At 46.1% G+C, this 19,061-nt stretch overlaps 1 long non-coding RNA gene across 1 annotated transcript in view; it reads right to left on the bottom strand.

The window, feature by feature from the left end:
* Positions 1 to 15,745, bottom strand: part of LOC125711866 (uncharacterized) — a 42,629-nt gene extending 26,884 nt beyond the window's left edge. Inside the window, exons 1-2 of the long non-coding RNA XR_007383127.1 lie at positions 15,659 to 15,745; positions 15,271 to 15,368 (exon numbers count right to left, since the gene is read on the bottom strand). This is a non-coding gene — a long non-coding RNA (uncharacterized LOC125711866). The remainder of the gene's footprint in view (positions 1 to 15,270; positions 15,369 to 15,658) is intronic.
* Between the last annotated feature and the right edge of the window lie 3,316 nt (positions 15,746 to 19,061).

Genomic DNA, 19,061 nt, shown 5'->3' with positions numbered 1-19,061 from the left:
ATTGCTGCCATGCAGGTATTTTCATGTCCCCAGTGCACTGGGAATCCACCCTTAAAAGTATTAATATTGCAGAGGTGTGAAGCGCAAGACCCCGGAAGTAAAGCTGAGGCAGCTTCTCCGTCGCTTCTAACATGCCCCTCAGTCCAATTTAGAGGTTTTTCAGCCTGGCTCGATAGACGTCTTGGGAGTAGTTGTTCAGCTGGTTATTCATAGCTGGGCTGTCTCCTGCTTTTCTGGAGCCTCAGCCAAGCTAATGGCCGTCAGCTGACTGATTAGAGGCTGTCTAAGAGGGACCGGCCTGCCCCCTAATGGCGCAGGGAGCAGAGATGGTTGACGGTCATGAACTGGAGATGTGCATCCAGGAAAGATACAATCCTTACACTCATTTACTGCATTAAGCATACTTAGAGTTACAACACACTAGTTAACTCGGTCATCAAATGTTTCAGAATGAAAGAAGGTCTGAGAGATGGTCAAGTTCAAACCTGGACAGCAGTGGTCAGCTACCCAAAGGAAGTAGATAAAGACCAGTGCCCCCCCCCCTGTGAAACCCATCTCAAGTGAGGAAGTCAATATCGAGCCAATTCCAATACCAAATTAGACAGACTGCCTGGACCACAGTGTGAGAACGCCTAGCACAGTCAGAAGGTCACAGACCACCATCGCTCTCCAGACGTACCTGTTGAATGGAATTCGCCTCCCGCTCGCTCCATGCATTTTCACCGGTATTATATGTCTTATTTCTGCCCAAAACTGATTTGGGACCAGAGACACAATAGGGGGGCTGGGTCTGTATTCAATCGCTCTGTCCGCTATGCCTTTTTTTCTGCTCAAGGTCACTGGAGGAGCTGAACAAAATAAAGGAGATGAAAAATTTAAAAGAAGGAAAATGTTTTGCTGGCGGAGAGCGCCGAGGAGCGTCTTGGAATAAACTTGCACCCTAAATGCACAAAGCAGGTAAAATCACCCCCCAACAGTCACGGTACCTCATTATGGGCTCAGATAACATGTCCTAATCCATATGGAGTTTGCTCAGCCAGTTACTTCTTGAAGACTGGCTTTCCTGCCTACAGTTCACAATGCAAACCCGGTCTATTCCCCAACCTGTGGCGCAAATGCAGGATTCCTGACACTAGAAACCCAAAGAACTGAACATTCTCTCTAATTTTCGTTACAAAGAAAGGATTTTTTCCCCTGAGAAAATGGCGGATGATAGTCTTATGAAAAATCTGACCAGGGCTCATTCTCTCTTTAGTTTATGGCATGATAACATGGGATGAGCAAGCTCTCGTTGTCAAGGATAAACATTTGCACGGAGCGGAGAGGCACTGTACTGTGAAAGCCATGAATAAGAAAGATAATCCCCTAATTGTCCCCTCTTTATTTCAGCTTGCTGCGGATGCTCTGGCATTCTTCCTCACAGAATCCTGCATTTATTCACACAGACACCTGTACGTACTTCTGTTCCCGTGATTATAGCCTCGCTCCGCAAGCTTCAAGAAGGCTTGACAAAGGCCAGGATTGGATTACGTGGTGCAGGGGCAAAGTCTGACAGACAGAGCCTAATGTAGTTAAGGTACCCAGCAAACCGGACACTTTCCAAATCACCGAGCAGTCATTTGGCCAACACTCCCCGGTCTGATCATCACTGGAGACCCTGCAGTGAGGCAGTTTGGTGGTCTTGCGGCGTTACTCAAACTGGCTGCCGACTTTGTGTTTTTCGTAGACAGGCCAATACATTTTTGATCCACTGGATAACTTATCATGACCTTGTTACTGAACTAGAGGTTGCAGAATTGCAAAGATCCTAACTGACATGAAAGGCACATCACACTGGATCCATTTTGGATGATTCACATCCGATTTTCTGAGCCATCCCTCTGAAATAATATGTAACTGAGAACTGGGAACGCATCAGTAATCCTTCAGTACACAGCTCTTACATTTTATATCAGCCTGATGTCCTCCCTTCTGTTTGGTGGTTTGTACTTTAATGTGGCAGCATAAAGTGTGTCATTGCAGTGGAAATATGTGTTTTTGCCTGGCTCTCGCTGCAAACTCACATGATTTACTGCACGGCGAGTTCCCTCGATGAGCTTCAGTGTGCATCACAACACTCTAAAACACTGACAGCTTTGCATAAGTACAGGATAAAATTAACAGAAGCTCACTAGATATTGTTGGGATTACGCCAACAGGAGAAATTTACTGAACCTTACTATCGAACGGTGTTTTATGCATTATGCTGCTTTACGCATTATGGATGTAAACAGGAGCAAATGTAAGTCAAACAGGTGGTGAATGTTTCTTTGTGTAGCTCACAGCAATAGTGAAGCAGGCCTGCAGTGGGGGGGGGGGGGTCATTTGTTTGGCCATTAGTGACCTTGTCATCCTGAATGCATCCCATCAAGGTGGAAGCTGTGATGGATGCTGGCGTAGTCTAGTTGCCAGTTCCACAGACATTATCCCACAAAGGAGCTTTTTAAACAAAGTACAGCATGAGTGTAAGAAGAAGAAGCAGGAGAACAGGCCATCTGTTACCTACTTGAGATTCTGAGTCACTTCCCAGTCACTTCCCAGGCATTCGTGCTGGAAACCCTCCCTGGTTAGTCCAGGCTTTCCATAACAGCTGCAATGCCTGTTGCCTCACAAACTACCTTAACTAGTTCTTCTACCTATCACCAGAATTAGTCCCGTTATGTTTAGGTCTAGCCAATTAGCTGGAGCACCTTCATCCAGTCTACCACGTATGTATTAACTGTAATATAGGGGCACTTGTTAGCCAGAGCCACTTCCTCCAGTCTACAATGTACGTATAAACTGTAATATAGAGTCACATTTTAGCCCATGCAGATACTAACCTGTGAATTACACAGTGCTGCTTGCTTTCAATCCTACAGCAAATGGATAATTGGGATGTCAAATTCGCACAGATCCGTGTTTTCCAGTTGTTTGGCATTATTCAGTGTCTGCTTAGGAGTCACTGACCAATTAGCCCCCATAAATCTTCTCCCAGGATCACTCCTGGAGCCTGTGATCCATCTACATCACAAACTACAGACTCACAATTTGTAAAGATTGTTAATTGCATTAAGTGGGGATGCCTAAGAATGAACAGTAACACGCAAGTGAGGAGGATTCTGGGAAAATGGGAATAGCACGGCAAGGAGGCAGAGCCTTGATGATCTTACTGAGTTCAATTCTGGGCCTGGAGGAGCCTTTGTATTCTTAATGTCAGGACGGAGAGAGGAAAATGTCGTCTGCAACGTAAAGCTATTAAAAGTTTCTCAGCATTTAATTACGAAAGGTCATTGAAATACGTACATTCAACTTGCATTTCTGTGACATAATTTCGCTACACTGTAATGCCTTAGCTTTACCTTTCCTACCCCTTGGGCTGCCTTTATTTTCCTTTATATACTCAAACAAAATGCCAGTGAAACAGTTCATGGGACTAACGGGTCATCTGCGTGCTTAAATTCGATTCAATCGAGTGACAGCAAATTAAAAGATTAGGTCATTATTTTTAAATCCCATAGGCTTTCCCGGAAATATATTGCAGTGCAATTGAAAAGACAAATGCAGTGTTTTTTTTCTGAAGTAAAGGATCGATTAATAATAGTTTGGACAGTAATAAAAAAAAAAAAACAAGAGTGGAAATAGAAAACTGGGACCTCCACCCACGCAAATCGCCCAGTGGGGGATCCATTACAGACCCATTAACTTTCCTATATATCTTGGCAAATAACCTGAAATTCACAGGAATAATAAAGGAATTGCTACAACAGACCAGCTAAAGCAACATCGCTGCGGATGAAGTCCTTTATTCCAGGGTACATTGCATCTATTGCTGCTTCTGTTGTTGCTGTTGTTGTGTATCGATTCCCTGATAAGGCTGAGAATGGAGGAGCCCGGTCCAGCCCCAAACGGAGATCTCACTGTCAAAAGGCAACGACACACCCACACGAGCCAACCGTAAGTGCGAGGCTTACCAGCCGACTGGCTAACTGACCAAGTTTAATCAACACCGCCAGAGCTAAGTCCATTATCAGTAAGCCACCAACAACATCTGCTGCCTTATAATGGAAATCTTAATTACATACATTAATTATGCTGAAAGGAATGTAAATGAAATATCAGCCGTTCTCATCAAGAACAATTGATCCATGTTGCTGTCCCTAATGAAGTGCTACGCTGAAGTATAGGAGAAGTCTGTGGGAACAGCAAAGACTGGACTTCACAGGGAGGATTATGGTCTGACAGGCGGCGAGAACACACATTACCAATCAGGTGCCTCTGCTGGAGGCAGCGTGTTCAGCACAGCTTGGCTTCTGTCAATGGCTCTATATTGGTCCATGGGGCTTACGTTGGGGTAGTTTTGTGGAGCAGGCGCAGTCTGACATTACCTGGAGCACCTCCCACACTGCCACTCGAGGTGACGCGATGGCCAAAAACAAGAACCGAGGAATGCCACCTTCTCCCGGCTGCCTGGTCACGGGCACCACGTCACCCGTATGTAGGGGAATCCCCATCGACGGCACCTGCACCTTGACACTTTTTACACATATTCCCGAGGACAGCTGAACAGAATTCTGTCACCATCTGATACCTGCTGCCTCTTGACGCGTTCTGTGACCTGTCACTCTGGCACCACATTCGTGTCACAGTCCTTGTTGTTTACAGTGATCCGTTATTAGCGAGAAGGGAGTTTGCATCAATATTTCATGGCTGGGAACAGTGCAAACATGCATAAGTCTGAAGCAATGACGGTATGCCTAGTATCATCTTCACCAATATAAAGGGGTTCTTCAGGCAAGTTGACTCCATAGTTACCTGCTCTTATACATCCTGAGGGTGTAAGTATCTGCTGGTAGATATTTATTAATTCAACACTAAAACCTAGAGGACATGAAAAAACAAAGCAAAACAAGCTGGGAAAGTATCAAAAACGTTCACCGTCTGGAAGGAGCAGCGTGACAATAAAGGCAGGACAGCACGTCCGCCCTGCCTGGGAGACAAAGAGCTGCTCCGAGGACACTTATGCTTGTGTGTCTCCATCAACTGAATCCAGGAAGCACCTTCACTTCCTGCTCCTTCTCGGCTGTTAATTGGGCTCTAGGGGTTTGCAGAAGATCAGAGACAACGGAGGTCTGAATGTGGGTGGGAAGAACTTTAGGAAGTTGCTAATGATTGAACAAATTAACTCATATGCACCTATTAATGAGGGTGGTTAGGTAGCTGTGTGAGGCTGCTGTTTATTTATCATCAGGTGGTTTAGATCAGGTCGCCAAATCATGTGATGTGGCATTCCTTCTCTCTCCTTTGTAGGAAACTTGGCCTATCCAAACTTTTGTCTGGTACTTTATATCCGGTTCTCAGAGGGATTTGCGTCACAAAGCCAATAGAGCGAATAATTTAAGAACATCAGTGTCCCACCCCCTCAGCCCTCCCCACCTTAGCATCTTTACCTAATGACTTTAATTTCCAGGCCGTGTACTTCTTGGATTTCCTAATTTATCAGTCTCGCCTAAATGGCACTATAGATATTTTATTTCCAGCAGTTCATAAATCATATTGTTATCCCAGTCCATGTGTACCCAACAAAAGCCAATAATAGCCTACACAGCACACTCTGCTAACATACAAGCCTTGAGATAATGGCTCTGAGTATCCATCAGACTTCCAACAAATACTACGAGAAACTGATAAAGTTTCCAATTTTTCCCAGTCGGTCCTGTGGCCCTTATCTTCAAAAATATATTGCTTTGTCTATTTTTGAATAGACTAACAAAATCCATCACTGTTTTATGGAAGAAAATGGAATTTGAGGAGAAATACAAATTAGACATGGACAGGCATCCATCATCTGCTCTGGTTGCCTCAAGGCCAATAGGAGTTGATAGTGATGCCCACTGGCTTAACAGATGCTCCTAACACCAATCAGGATGTTACGGAGCTACTAAATGGATCACAGGGTGACGTGAGCAATTGCCCTGCACTCAGTGTTTGAGAATATATCCACAGTGGCAGTTTAAGCTAAATTCTGAGAGACCTTCCTGACCAAAGGCTGCGGCAGCACGTCCATGCTACCAATTGATGTGCTTTGAGGCGGATATAGAGGTCACCAGCGGACATGTGGTCATACCACACTGTTCCCCCTACAAGCCCCCCTGCTTCCCAAGTATACACCTCCTACTCCAAGTCGTGGGGAATTAATGATCATGAGTGCACGAAGAAGTAAGGAAATTCTCACAGGAACCCGTGTGACTAAACGGCGATAACTCCAAGGATACATGGGATGCGTTACCTTCTAGTCATCATCAGCATTTTCTTTCTTATTGAATACTTCCTTCGATAATTAGAAGAGAATAATGATGACATCATATCCATCCGGACTTTAGTAACCAAGTTTTATACGTTGTTTGATGCACAACTTCTCACACACACTTCTTAGCGAGAATAGCGATTAGCTCTCAGCCGATCCTTCTCCGTGTACCTGGCACTCTCCGAAATGTCAATGACCGCCAGAGATCAGCTGCTCCGTCACCTCGCTGTTGGTTTACAAAATGATGAAGTGCAACCTTTGTGTTTGGCGTTGCTCAGAGGTGTTTCCTCTTCTCATACAGCTCACATACCCTGTCGACGTGATATTTTATCCAGAGCCTCGGTATCTTTGGTGTTTCTGCTGTAGATAGTCGCCACTATAACCTTATGCTGCAAAGATATGAGCGAATTTTTAAAACCATTTTTCCTGTAAGAATATTCTTTGGGCATTACGTCTGAAAACAGTTACATATTGAAAATAATAGTTTTACAGTTTAGTATTTAGTAAGAATATTAACCTGACACACTTTTGATATGACACTGACAATACATTCAGCAGAGTCAGGTTAGTGTTTTCCCATGAAAAAGCGTGAGTGTGCTTATGTCAAGCAGATATATAGCTATGACCTTTCTAGAACTTTCTTTAAACAAATGGATTGCACAGCACTGACTTAGGGAAACAGCATCCATAAATTCTCACCAGATACATCAACATGCTCACAGGCTTTGCCGAGGATTCATCCATTACAGACTCAGACACAGCACAGATTCACAGGGCCCTGTGTTGAGTTTTTTGATAGAAAGGTCCACACCGTGCTGACTAGACAGCAGCTTGTTACTTGGGTGTCAACTCTTGATTAAATGAATTTCACAATCGAATCTCACTAAACATGAATCACACAGATCTATTAGTTGAGGATCATTTTAATACAGTATTAAGAATGTCGAGAACTGAGAAAAAGGTGCCTCTGGACTAAGTTACCACTGTTTTCCTACATCTCCCTAATATATTTTAATTATACTTTTATTATATTTGTGCATGAATGAACTAGAACCTTCAGCCTAATGTTCATTAAGGTGCTCTGTTTACCTAACTGCTAAAATACTAATTTCAGGTGATAATAAAGCATTAACTGGATCACTTTTGGGTGCTTAATATTCAAAACAACTGAAAATTGAGCCTGGATATCTGATCTGTCCGCTCAGCCCAGCATTATAAATTGAAATCAAATAATAAGTTGTTAGTTTAGACTGAAAACGACAATGTTTTTTTAGTGTACTTTATAATGATTTCAAACTAAGAACAAATCAATATTAGGATGGGGTTATTCTAATAGAATAATCCTTCAGGCTGCCATTGAACAGTAAATAAAGGAACTGTTGAAGGTGGGATATCTTTTAAATTATACAACAATAAAAACATTTGTCTAAAGAAATTTAATTAAGTTCAGTATAGTACACAATCAGACATGAATCTGTATATCAGCTGATCACCAAAGCCCTTGAGGTTCATTTGCACTTAGAATATTTGTTTGCATTAATCTTGGACTCTAAAAATGGGACGTTTTATGGCAGTAATTAGACAGACATTCATGTTGTCATACTGATTATCAGCCACTGGCAGTGAAAGAATTAATTGTGCTAAAAAATCATCCAGTAATGCCAATGAAGGGTTTCTGCTGTAGGTTTTTAAGGCTGTAGTCAGCCGTAAAACATTTATACATTAGTAACAAGCAGTTAAATGCTGTTGGTATTTAATTTTTTTCCAGCAAAATACATAGATTATGCTTCTGACCAAAATGTCAGCATGATGAAAATGGACATTACCATTCTACCATTTACAGACTGCATGGGTAATATGGATTGTCTCCTATTTAATTCATCTTGCCTATCTCGGCATTTTAATGTATGGGTGCAGAGTTGATAATACTATCTCCTGAATATTTACAGGCTTTATGGTGTTCACCAGTTACCCTTATCCCGTTAAGCTGTATATTACATTACTAGGCATAATAAGCATTTGCGTCATGATTTATTCCTCAACCAGGAATTTCTTAGTAAAAAAGAGCCGGCATGGTAGACATGGAGATATTACCGTGCCTGAGCTGTGTGGAGGTGGCCCTCTGTGCTCTGGAAGATAACAGGCCACAGAGCAGCTACCAAGGAACCGGGGCCAAGATCCATCTTACTGACACCGCGGCCCTAGGCAAAATTCACAGATTGACGGCCGGGGTCACCCCCTGCTGAAGGCACCGGTGCCAGATTTGCCCGGAGCAGGACAGTCAGGGATTTTGTGCGTGTCATGTTGCTAAGCACAAAGCGGTGATTTGCTCACGGCTTGGGCTTCCGGTGTCTTCTCAGTTTGACCGATACTCGGCAGGCGAAAACTGCGCCAGGAGCCGAACAGACTGCAGGTGAGTGGCTCCACCTGGATTAGGGACAGCCAGGGTCTCAGCCCAGGAATGTTACGCCACTGAGTAGGATCGTACGGGGAGGGCAGACTGGTGGGAGGGGGAGTATTGCCTCTTCTGGCCTTCATCGTCAACTCACAATCAAAGTAGCCAAACAGGAATTCTCCCGATTAGCGACTCCAGCGTTAGGGGAGGGTGGGTCATAAACAATGGGGGGGGGGGTACAGACCCAAGATCAAATAGCCTCCTGTCAAGTGATGGTTTGATTTCACAAAAAACTTTGTCGCTTTTGCCCCCCAGAAAAGACCCCACAAACCAATCCCATAAACCAACCTGTGTTAAGCGAGCAAGATGAACCACACGCTAAGCAGCCTGAAGACGGCCGTCCCTCCACCTTCACCCGCCGACTCTGGATGGAGTCTTTCTAACAGGACGAGTCCCTGGGAATTCTTCAGAGGATCCGGGAGAGTCTCTCACCATGACGGCTGCTCCTGGCCAACGTTTCCGACGTAAGCCACGTCTCGGCACGCGCTAACATTAATGCTAACGCTAATGGCTGCCGCTTTTGTTTTCCACTCACGCGTCCACTGGCATTTCAGAAAACCCTGTAAGACAGACCTCAGATCACCCCTTTTTAAAAGGGTCAGGCTGCCTTTATGTCTCTCATCATGCACTTTTTAGTCAACAATAGGTTTTTAATGGGGTCTTCGATCAAGGTTGATACTTGGGTTGATATAAGAGTAATATGTCAGCGATGTAAAATTATATGCCAACATTTTTCACATGACGCCTTCTATAATTAAACACAGGCTGAAGATCTGTGGGCTGCATTAGGCCTCATTAGGCCCCTCCCACACCTTCCTTACCCCCCACCCTTTCAGCGAAACATGGCAAAGTAAGAAGCACCCTTCAGAAACCCGACACCACACGTGCATCACACAGGCACCTGGCTGAGGCAACAGGGGTAAACGCGACGTGATACTCGACCGCTCCGCATGCATAATGCAGAGAGCCGGCGAGGTTCAGCTGGCTGCCTTTGACTCAGCAGGAGGCACTCTAACTCGAGCATTCCCCAGGGTCCTAGTGCACCCGCCCCCGGCTGGCTGAGCTGCAGTGCTTGCACGGCCATGTACGTCCCCTGAAATCCTCTGGCTGGAAACATTAGATTTAGACAGTAATTCTTGCCCTGCATTTTCCGCAAGAGCAACACAAGATGAATGTTTTTGGGGTTGTTTTGGACAGTGAGCCCTGGACAGCGCAAAAAAAAATTAATTTAATCCAACAGTCCCCCCTCCTGGCAATCTGCCTGTGTCCCGGTCCCCGTGTAATCGAGAACACTTCACCACAGCGACTCTTTCCCCAGCAGGAGACCCCCCCGCATCTGCTCACGTTACGGCCCCCTGCCCAGCTCTGCAAGCGTGCTCTAGCCCAGTGAACGGGCAGCAGGTTATAGCAGGGCAGTATGGGTAATTCAGTGCAGAAGCTCGAACACGCTGCCATTTACATCTCCTATGACTTCATTAGCATCCCGGCGCAGTAGCGAGCTGCCCATATTTTATATGCAGCATCAAGTGCCTGATGTCATCTGTTAACAATGGCCGCATAATCAACAGCTGTATCTCGCTCACATGAAAGGGATTATTTTAAAACCTCCTTTGATACTTTTCTGGTGTCTTTCTCTTGTGCGGTGAGTTCCTTGAACGCTGGAAATAACCAGCAAATTATTCACAGTTCAGAGCTCCAGAGCTATGAGATGTGCCCCCCCCCCACCTCCGTATAACAGGAAGCCTAATAAACGGTTGAGAAAATCGGCTGGAAAAATGTGAACCAGATATACAGATGTCTGTGTGTGTCCGTGTATATGTGTGTGTGTGTGTGTGTGTGTGTGTGTGCACGCGGAACATAAAAACTGACAGAAACTGTTGCAGAAATCCGAGGCGTGAAGTCATCCAAGTGCAGGTGTCACTGGGGTCACGTATCGACGTGCGTGGGCGTGTGTGCGGGCGAAGGACAGCTTGCGAGGCACTGCGCGAAACGTGTCTGCAGGCGGGCGGATAAACCACCCAAGCATTCACACAGAAAATGAAGCCAGAAGCTTAAAAGGCTACTGGGGAAACGAGGGAGAGGGGATGCCAGTGAGGAGTCAAAACCCCTCCTCTGGCAGGAGGAGGACCCTGGTGGAACATCTCCCCTTTGAGCCATCACACCTGGCCAGCATCCTTCCAGCTACTTCCCTCTGGGAAGCGTCACACGAGTTCCGGCCTCAATCCCCCCAAAAAGCACACATGGCTCCTGGGACTTAATCACCCATCTCTGCCCCTCCGAGATCCAGATGGCTTCTGTAAATCACAGCCTCTTGTTCGCTGAACCCCGGGCCTTATAATCTGTGAGGAGTGCCACTCACTTTCTGCATGGTTGAGAATCGCACCCCGTGCAATCACCTCTGGAAAGCTCTCTTTGTCGAGGGACCGCCGACCATCCATCAGAAGCTCACGATCGTTAAAAACTTTATGAGATACATCTTCAGTTCTGCTTCCTCGAGTGAGACCTGGGGATGGGCACTGGGGCGGGAGAAACAAGCAATATAATATAGGGTCGGAGCCCAGAGAAGGGCTCTGTGAGCCCTCAGGGCGGCCAAGAATCAGAACCTGATGAAGGTACGGAATGCAAAGAGAGACTGGGAATCACTGACAAAGTGAAATTGTCCCAAAATTTTCCAAAGGGTGCAGAATGCAGGAACCCAGAAGCGGTATAGATAGAGAAATAGAAAGATAGAAGTGTCAGTTGGTGCTGTATGAAGGAAGCCAAGAGCTGAGCAGAGCTGAGAAGATGTGGAAGAGCTGTGTAGGAAGGTCGGATGTATGGCGTGGTGCCAGTCTTCTTGAGGTTCAGCACCGGATGTTTGTGTAGGTGGGTCGTCGCTTCGCTGTTCTGATCTACTCATAGGCCCAGAGCGAGCTTTCACCCACCTCAGCTAGGGATGGGGAAGGGCAGGGGGAGGGGGGCAGGGTACAGGTGCAAGTTATTTCATTTTCCATCTCCAGCTCGTGGAGAAACTGGCAGGGGAACGATTGCGTGCGATTCCGCCGTTAAGCTCAGAGAGAAGCGAATGTGGATCCTCTGTTGTTCGGACGAGCAACGTGCACCATGCGACTGGGCGCACATGGCAAGCCAAGCAGAACGGAGTATCGATCAGTTTAGAAACAGCACGGTAAATATTTAACAGGGATATATAGTGTACAGGGAATGGTCTTCATCACCCCGAAACAGCAGATGAACACGGAGACTGTGGACACCTGGCTTGGAGTCTCAGTGCTCCACACCATCAGCTGGAATGTGGTATGTGTGTATGTGTGTGTGTGTGTGTGTGTGTGTGTGTGTGTGGGGGGGGGGGGGGGGGGGGGTTGTGGAAAACGCCAGCATGCATTGTGAGATTTCAGCCTCAAATGTCTACAGACCTTCCCATTACTGTAAAGTAGTGCCCTGGGTAATCCCATAATACACGCTCCTAAGCACCTGGATGGTGTTTATATTCAAAGCTGGCAGTTAGAGACAATAAATAGGCTGGTCAAAAGCAATAACAATATAAAAATCATAATGGCAATTCTCCTGTAGTTTTACAAGATGACGTGAAACAGAATAATGGATATTTTATGATCCACTACAAGGAGGTGAGAGTCTTGCGAGGAGCGGGATTCATTGTTCTTCTGCGTTGATGGATTGCGTTCCAGGCTGCATTGGTCATTTACAGTGCAATAATTGCAACCATAAATCTGCCATAAATGGCTGTACGACAGCTGTAAGAATGAATGGAGCAACGCTTTGGCAGGACCCAGCACACTCCAGCACGTCTGTATTGGCCAGCTAGAAGGACCTGCATGACGGATTCCCAGACATTCACCGTACCTGACAAACTGGGACGTTTTATTAATTTATCCTACGTCCTTATGCAAAGAAACTTACAGTACAGGGAAGGGTTACAATTCACATGTCTTCTCTGGATTTTAACCCACGACCTTTGCTTTTGTAGAGCAAGGTCCCACTCATTGAGTTACAGCAACCAATCAGAACCAGCATATTGATGCTGTATCAAAACATTCTGCCTAAATGCGATACTGATCACCTCCATCAGAGTTTCTCAAACGGCTTCACCTGAGGACCCACATTTATCTTTGGTCGTGACCCACAAAGGTTGAGGGGGGTAGTGTGGCGTGGGGGGCATGGCAGCGGCTATAAGTTGTCAACCAAGAAGGGAGAGAGGCGACCGTAAGAGCGCCAATCCATAATGCACTGGAAATGGGTTGCAATCCAGTAGTTCAGAAACGATAACTTACATGGCTCAGTGTCACCGTGAATGGCCCACCCCCCCACCTCCCCGATCAGGTGTGCGACCCCTCACTGCATTTGACGGACGCAGTCTACATGCCGATGCTGCATGTCGCACATCAGGCACGGCTCGGGAGGGAGGGTGACAGTGAGGGGGTAATGTTTCCCGGAGTCGCATCAGTAAAAATCCACCTACTGGTTTACATTTCAAAGTGTGTCAGAAGCTGCTTTTCCTGTGACTTTGCTGTAGTCCCCATTCAGCGACAAAGTTACAGTTCATTCAAGGAGGCTATTCTCATATTTTGTGCCTGTCTGACAGCGGGAGGAAATCGTTTGCGAAATGAACTTGGAAAATTTGGGGTGGGCATTCTGACTGCAGAGTGCATCACTGGAGGTGCCGAGCAGTAGGTCACAGCACTGCATGCGAAGAGAGGAGGATGATAAACACAGCCAGCCACTGGGGAAGCCCGCTGGGACTTCTCTGATGAACCAGCAGAGAGGTCAGAGCAAAGCCATTCGCTAATCAGTGTGGACATTTTACTTGCAAAGTTGCACAGCTTCGGCAGAAAACTTTAAAGATCGAATGGCTGCCCTCTGTGCTGCCTGGCGACGGGTGCATCTCACAACAAGCGCCTCGCTATTCCGTTACATGTTCATTTGCAGTTAAATCTCCTGCCATGAAACGGGAAATATCCGTCCATAACCGATTCTGTAAGGCAGGGTCACAGTCAGCATGGAGTTTTCCCACATAGCACAGGGTATTAGGCAGTGGACACCTTGGGCAGGATTCCAGTGTGACACAGGGCACACAACCAGAGGCCCGCAGGCCCCAGGACCCCGCACCCTAGGGGCCCCGCCCAAAAGGGAAATTCCCCCAGATAATCATAGGCTAAACAGTAACAACTCATTACATAATTTTATTTCGATTTCATTGCTTGTATTCAGCCATGTTTCACCTGAATATGTGATTCTGGCCAAATATACACTGGAAATACTGTTTTCCTAAACCCTGCGTTGGACATGTGATCACACAGTTTAGGCTAACAACTTGCCTGGCCACGTTACCATTAGCCGCTAGGAAGTCCAGATAGTTCATACTGTCGGTGATCGATGAGTTATTATTCTTGGTTATAGCTGCATCTGTATCATAGTAGCAGGCACAGTGATTCCCACTCTATGTCGGTCTATGTCGACCTCAGCTGGGGCCCCAAATACGTTGGCTCGCCCTGGGCCCCGCCCCTCCTGAGAGACAGGCCTGCACACATTAGAGACACCAGCTGATCCCTCCTCTCCTGGACTGTGAGAGGTGACTCGCACAAACAGGGAAATAACACAGAGATCCCACACGCACAGAGCAGGGGGCAGGAACTGAACGGCAGTCCTGGAGATGTGAGGCGAGGGTGCTCGCCTCTGAGTCACGGCATCGCCCTTAAAACAGAAACTATGCCCTACAAAAATATCTAGTTAGTTTAATGGTATTATAGCGCTTGGCGGACCCAGGCATCGCTGCAGCAGAGACTAGACCAACCGAGACGGTTTTACACAAAACTCCTTTATTATAGAGCTTAAAAGGACTAACATAGACACCATTCACTAAACCGACACACCAAACAGACGCCAGACGGTAAGGTAGACACACGGTGGGTAGTTATACGATAGCTAGAGACACGCGAGAACTGGACAGGAGTCACACATGACTCATCTAAGGGCACAAACAACAACCAGGAACACAACAAACCTTTATAATAACGCAGCAAGGGGGCTATTTACAATGCTAATGCTAATTAGTGGAAGCCATCCATGGTCTTAGACAGAAAAATACATGCTGAATTGCAGTGTCACCATAGATTAAGAGACAATAAATGTACATTTGTACTGTGTGCTGCTAATCATCATTACTCACTACTGCATACATGTAACTGCGTTGCAATCTGAAGGCTGCCTTTCCGCTTAAACAACTATAATCTGCTCGTTCAAATTTTTTTGTTCTTGAAAAATCTACTGTATATCACAGTCCCTTTTTAAAATGCTGCCTGTCTCCTTAATTACAATGTATACACTCATAGAAGCTCTGGATAAACAAATCTGTAAACCGATCTTAGACCACACAGTGACCAACCCGTAACAATCTGTTGTATGCTGAAGCATAACTGTAAGCCTGTGTGCAGTGACATGTTTACTATGTCATACTGGTTTGCTAATTACCTACCTACAGACCGGGGTTTGGAAATATGACCAAGGCCACAGAGCGGAATGCGTTGTCCAAAGCACTCATCGTGGTTAAAAGGATTTGGGTTCACTCTCCATCTGCGGTATAAAGAACTGTTAAGAAACCCATTATACCAATTACAAAAATCACAGTCATTTCTAAAACTGCATATCCAGTGAAATACGCAATTATGAGAATGGGAGTATTCCGGAAGGGAACAAAGTTCACGAGAACCTCTGAAGCAAAGCTCCCGAAATGCCACAATATAAGTGTGCCCATTTTGCAGGGTATTCAGGCATAAATATACATATTATTAAGATTAATTTGCTGTGCGTATGCATTAAATTGGCCACCACAGATTACAGTGATTTTTACCAAAGCAGCTCACATTAAGATCCGTGGACGTCGGCGCATCCAGCCTGCTCTGCAGTGCCTGCTATAGCAGTGGGGCGCACAGCCACCAGCCGTCCTTTGTTTGCTTCTTGTGACAACGTGAATCCATGATACGATATGAATTATGGAAAATCCATCAGGCCCGGCTGCCTGTACGGGTCCCACTTTAATCTGACGCTGTGTTTGACTGCGTCCCACTCGTCACTCTTCTTGACTGCCACAATAACAATTTATCAACGTCACTGCAGTGCCGTAGCCGCTCGCCTTTCTGCTTTTTACAGAAAACATTTCCATAGTGTCATACGCTGATTTGCAATTTTCTTCACCTTTGCCTGGTTGCTATTTTAGACCTGTCCCATCTGGCGGAGGCACGCGGCAGTATTGGCCTGACGCTCTTTCCATTTGCTCTTTAGTTAAGTTGAAATGAGACTGGCCCCATCACAGGTGTGAGGCAGACCTAATTGACTCCTGTCTTCCTCTCTTCTAGCCACATACACCTGATGTCCCTCCGCCCGCTTTACCTGTTATATCATCCCACGGCGCACTTCTGTCCGCTCGGCGCCGCGGCGGGTCGGCACGGTTCATCTCCGCCGCGCCGCGCATGAGCACGTTCCGTCTCCCGCCGTGACGGCGGAAAGCTTTTGTCAACGAGGGGGCCTCATGAATTATTCACGTGTTGATTCTTTATGCTGTTAAACGCGATTAATAAAAATGCATTCTCTGGGCGGCCGGCGGCCCGGCGCGGGACGCTTCTGCCAGAACTGGAGTGTCACTCTCATTTGCATGTAACCGCGCGCTGAAAAGCAGCCTTGTTTGCTAAAGCCCCTCTATCTTGGAAGTAAAATGAATCTGCGCTGGATTCTAATTTGCTTGCCAACGGCTCGGAAATATAATGACCTACAAATGAGACAGGCGGGGGGGGGAATGTCACTTTCATTTTGTAACACTTATCTGTGCCAAGGCCCTCAAAACAAATAATTTTAGCTCATCTGCTATTTGACAGAATGTAAATTGGGTTTAAAAACAACAAATAAATAAATAAAGGATTAATGCAGACATTCCTTGACTAAAAGTTGGGTCTTAACTACTGTGTTTCCTGCCAAACGACATAACAATGGCCGTAATTGTGTAAATATGAGGCCATTACTTGAGTTCGTAATTTTTTTTTTTCCCCTGACTCTACCAGTAGCTGTTTTCAGTGGAGGATCAGATGGCAAAGAGGGAGGCAGAGACTTGGATGGGGTAAGATGGACACTCGGGTGGGGGAAGAAGGAGACTTGGGTGGAGGAAGATGGAGAGTTCTATGTAAATGTGCCTCGGCTGTTGTTTCACAGTCCAATTAAACAAATGGGAAGTCAAATAGGTGGCCGCCTACCTCCAGGGTCAGGGGTTCAAATCCACTCTAATGCAGAGTTTGCATCCTCTCCCTGTGACATATAGGTTTCCTGTGGGTACTGCAGTGTGTGTGTGTGTGTGTGTGTGTGTGCACCCACCCTGCATTCAGTATGGCATCTGGTAAGGGCAGCAAAGAGCACTGTATAAACAAGGTATAAACAAGGTATAAAGCACAACAGCCCTTATGTGTATTGAGGCAGGTGCCTGCGCTTATGTTGTAATCCATATAAATGAACATGACATGATGATACTTTATTGATCCCCATGGGGAAATTGTCTTTTTTCCTGCCCCGTCCTGCTCTCCATGACACACAGATACACACAGAGGTGTGAACAGGCTTGGCTGCGAAGGGCAGCCGCCTGCAGCGTTGTCCACAGACCTGGGGGTTAGGGGCCTCGCTGGAGGGCCCGTAGAGCCATGTGCTGCCCGCCATGGCCTGTAATACATGCGTGTGATATAAGAATATTTTATAATTTACGCATAGAGACATTCTAACGTGACATGGATTAAATGTCGATGTTTTTAACGTTCTGTGAGTTACTATGTGCAAATGCCTCATTAAAAATGTTTAAAAAGAACAACAAAAAATTTTGTCCTCTGCTCTGCATTTTTATTATCCTGTTCTAGTTTCGATGTGAATTTCCAGATCAAACAAACAAAGGGAACAGGAGTGGCGTGAACGTGCTCGCGAGTGAGCACTTACACAGGCCGATTTCCTGGCATGCTCAGGTAAACAAACAGGAGGTCAACAGCATACATAAATTAAATATTATCACTATTTACTAGCAGTGAACAGAAAGTTAGAAATCTCTCTCTTTCTCTCACTCTCTTTGCTCTCACTCTTTCTCTCACTCTCTTTGCTCTCTCACTCTTTCTCTCACTCTCGCTTGCTCTCGTTCTCTTTCTCTCACTCTTGCTCTATCTGTCTCTCAATCTCTCGCTCACTCTTGCTCTCTCACTCTGTTGCTCGCTCCCTCTCTTGTTCTTCATCATGTTCTCGCTCTCTCTCTCTCTTTCTCGCTCTCCCTCCCTGAGAGGCTTCTCTGGATCTCTGTAAAAGTGGAACATGGATCACTAATTAGCAGTTGCATAAAAACAGGCTTCCAAGCTGCAGGTCAGCGGTCAGGTTACCCAGAACAGCTAGTAGCTGAGATGTTCGTCTGCTCTATTGGGGGCACAGGAAAGGACACATCGGCTGAAACGAATACGCTAATTAAAACAGAAAAATCAGATAAGCCGCATCAGCTGCAGTGGCGGATTTAGCAGGAGTAGGAGCACTAAGCTGGGATGGAAGTAAGCTTCTGAAGAGCAGGATGATGGGAAGGAGGAGTGAGATATCATGTCTGCGGGCCTCCTGAAGAAGTTCTGACAGGTAACAGCACAGGCAGGAAACAGGAAGTCGAACATGCTCCGTATAGACAGGTATGACTCAGCAGTGGACACCGACACAGGCAGCCTTCCTGCTAACCAAAAGGCATGCGCTGTTCAAACACAGTCACAGTCACATGCGCTGTTCAAACACAGTCACAGTCACCTGCGCTGTTCAGTCACAGTCACGAACGCTGTTCAAACAGTCACAGTCACGTGCTCTGTTCAATCACAGTCATGTGCACTGTTCAAACACAGTCACAGTCACATGTGCTATTCAAACACAGTCACAGTCATGAGCGCTGTTCAAACACAGTCACAGTCACGAGCGCTGTTCAAACACAGTCACAGTCACGTGCTCTGTTCAATCACAGTCACATGCACTATTCAAACACAGTCACAGTCACGTGCTCTGTTCAGACACAGTCACAGTCACATGCACACTGGCCAGGATTCTTTCTTTGCTCTTCTGCTGTCTCTCTGGCCTTACTGACTATCACAATCAGGCCAGTCCAGTCCTACAGGGTAAATTTTCCCTAAAATTAGTTTTATCTTCTAGATTCTCAGGTCCCAAACCCAGAGGAGGTATCCAGGGGCGGGGCCACAGGAGCACGGCTGAAACTTGATTAGCCCC

Source organism: Brienomyrus brachyistius, chromosome 17, assembly GCF_023856365.1.
Source record: "Brienomyrus brachyistius isolate T26 chromosome 17, BBRACH_0.4, whole genome shotgun sequence".
Classification (NCBI taxonomy): domain Eukaryota; kingdom Metazoa; phylum Chordata; class Actinopteri; order Osteoglossiformes; family Mormyridae; genus Brienomyrus; species Brienomyrus brachyistius.
This window is presented reverse-complemented; position numbering and strand designations above follow the sequence as displayed.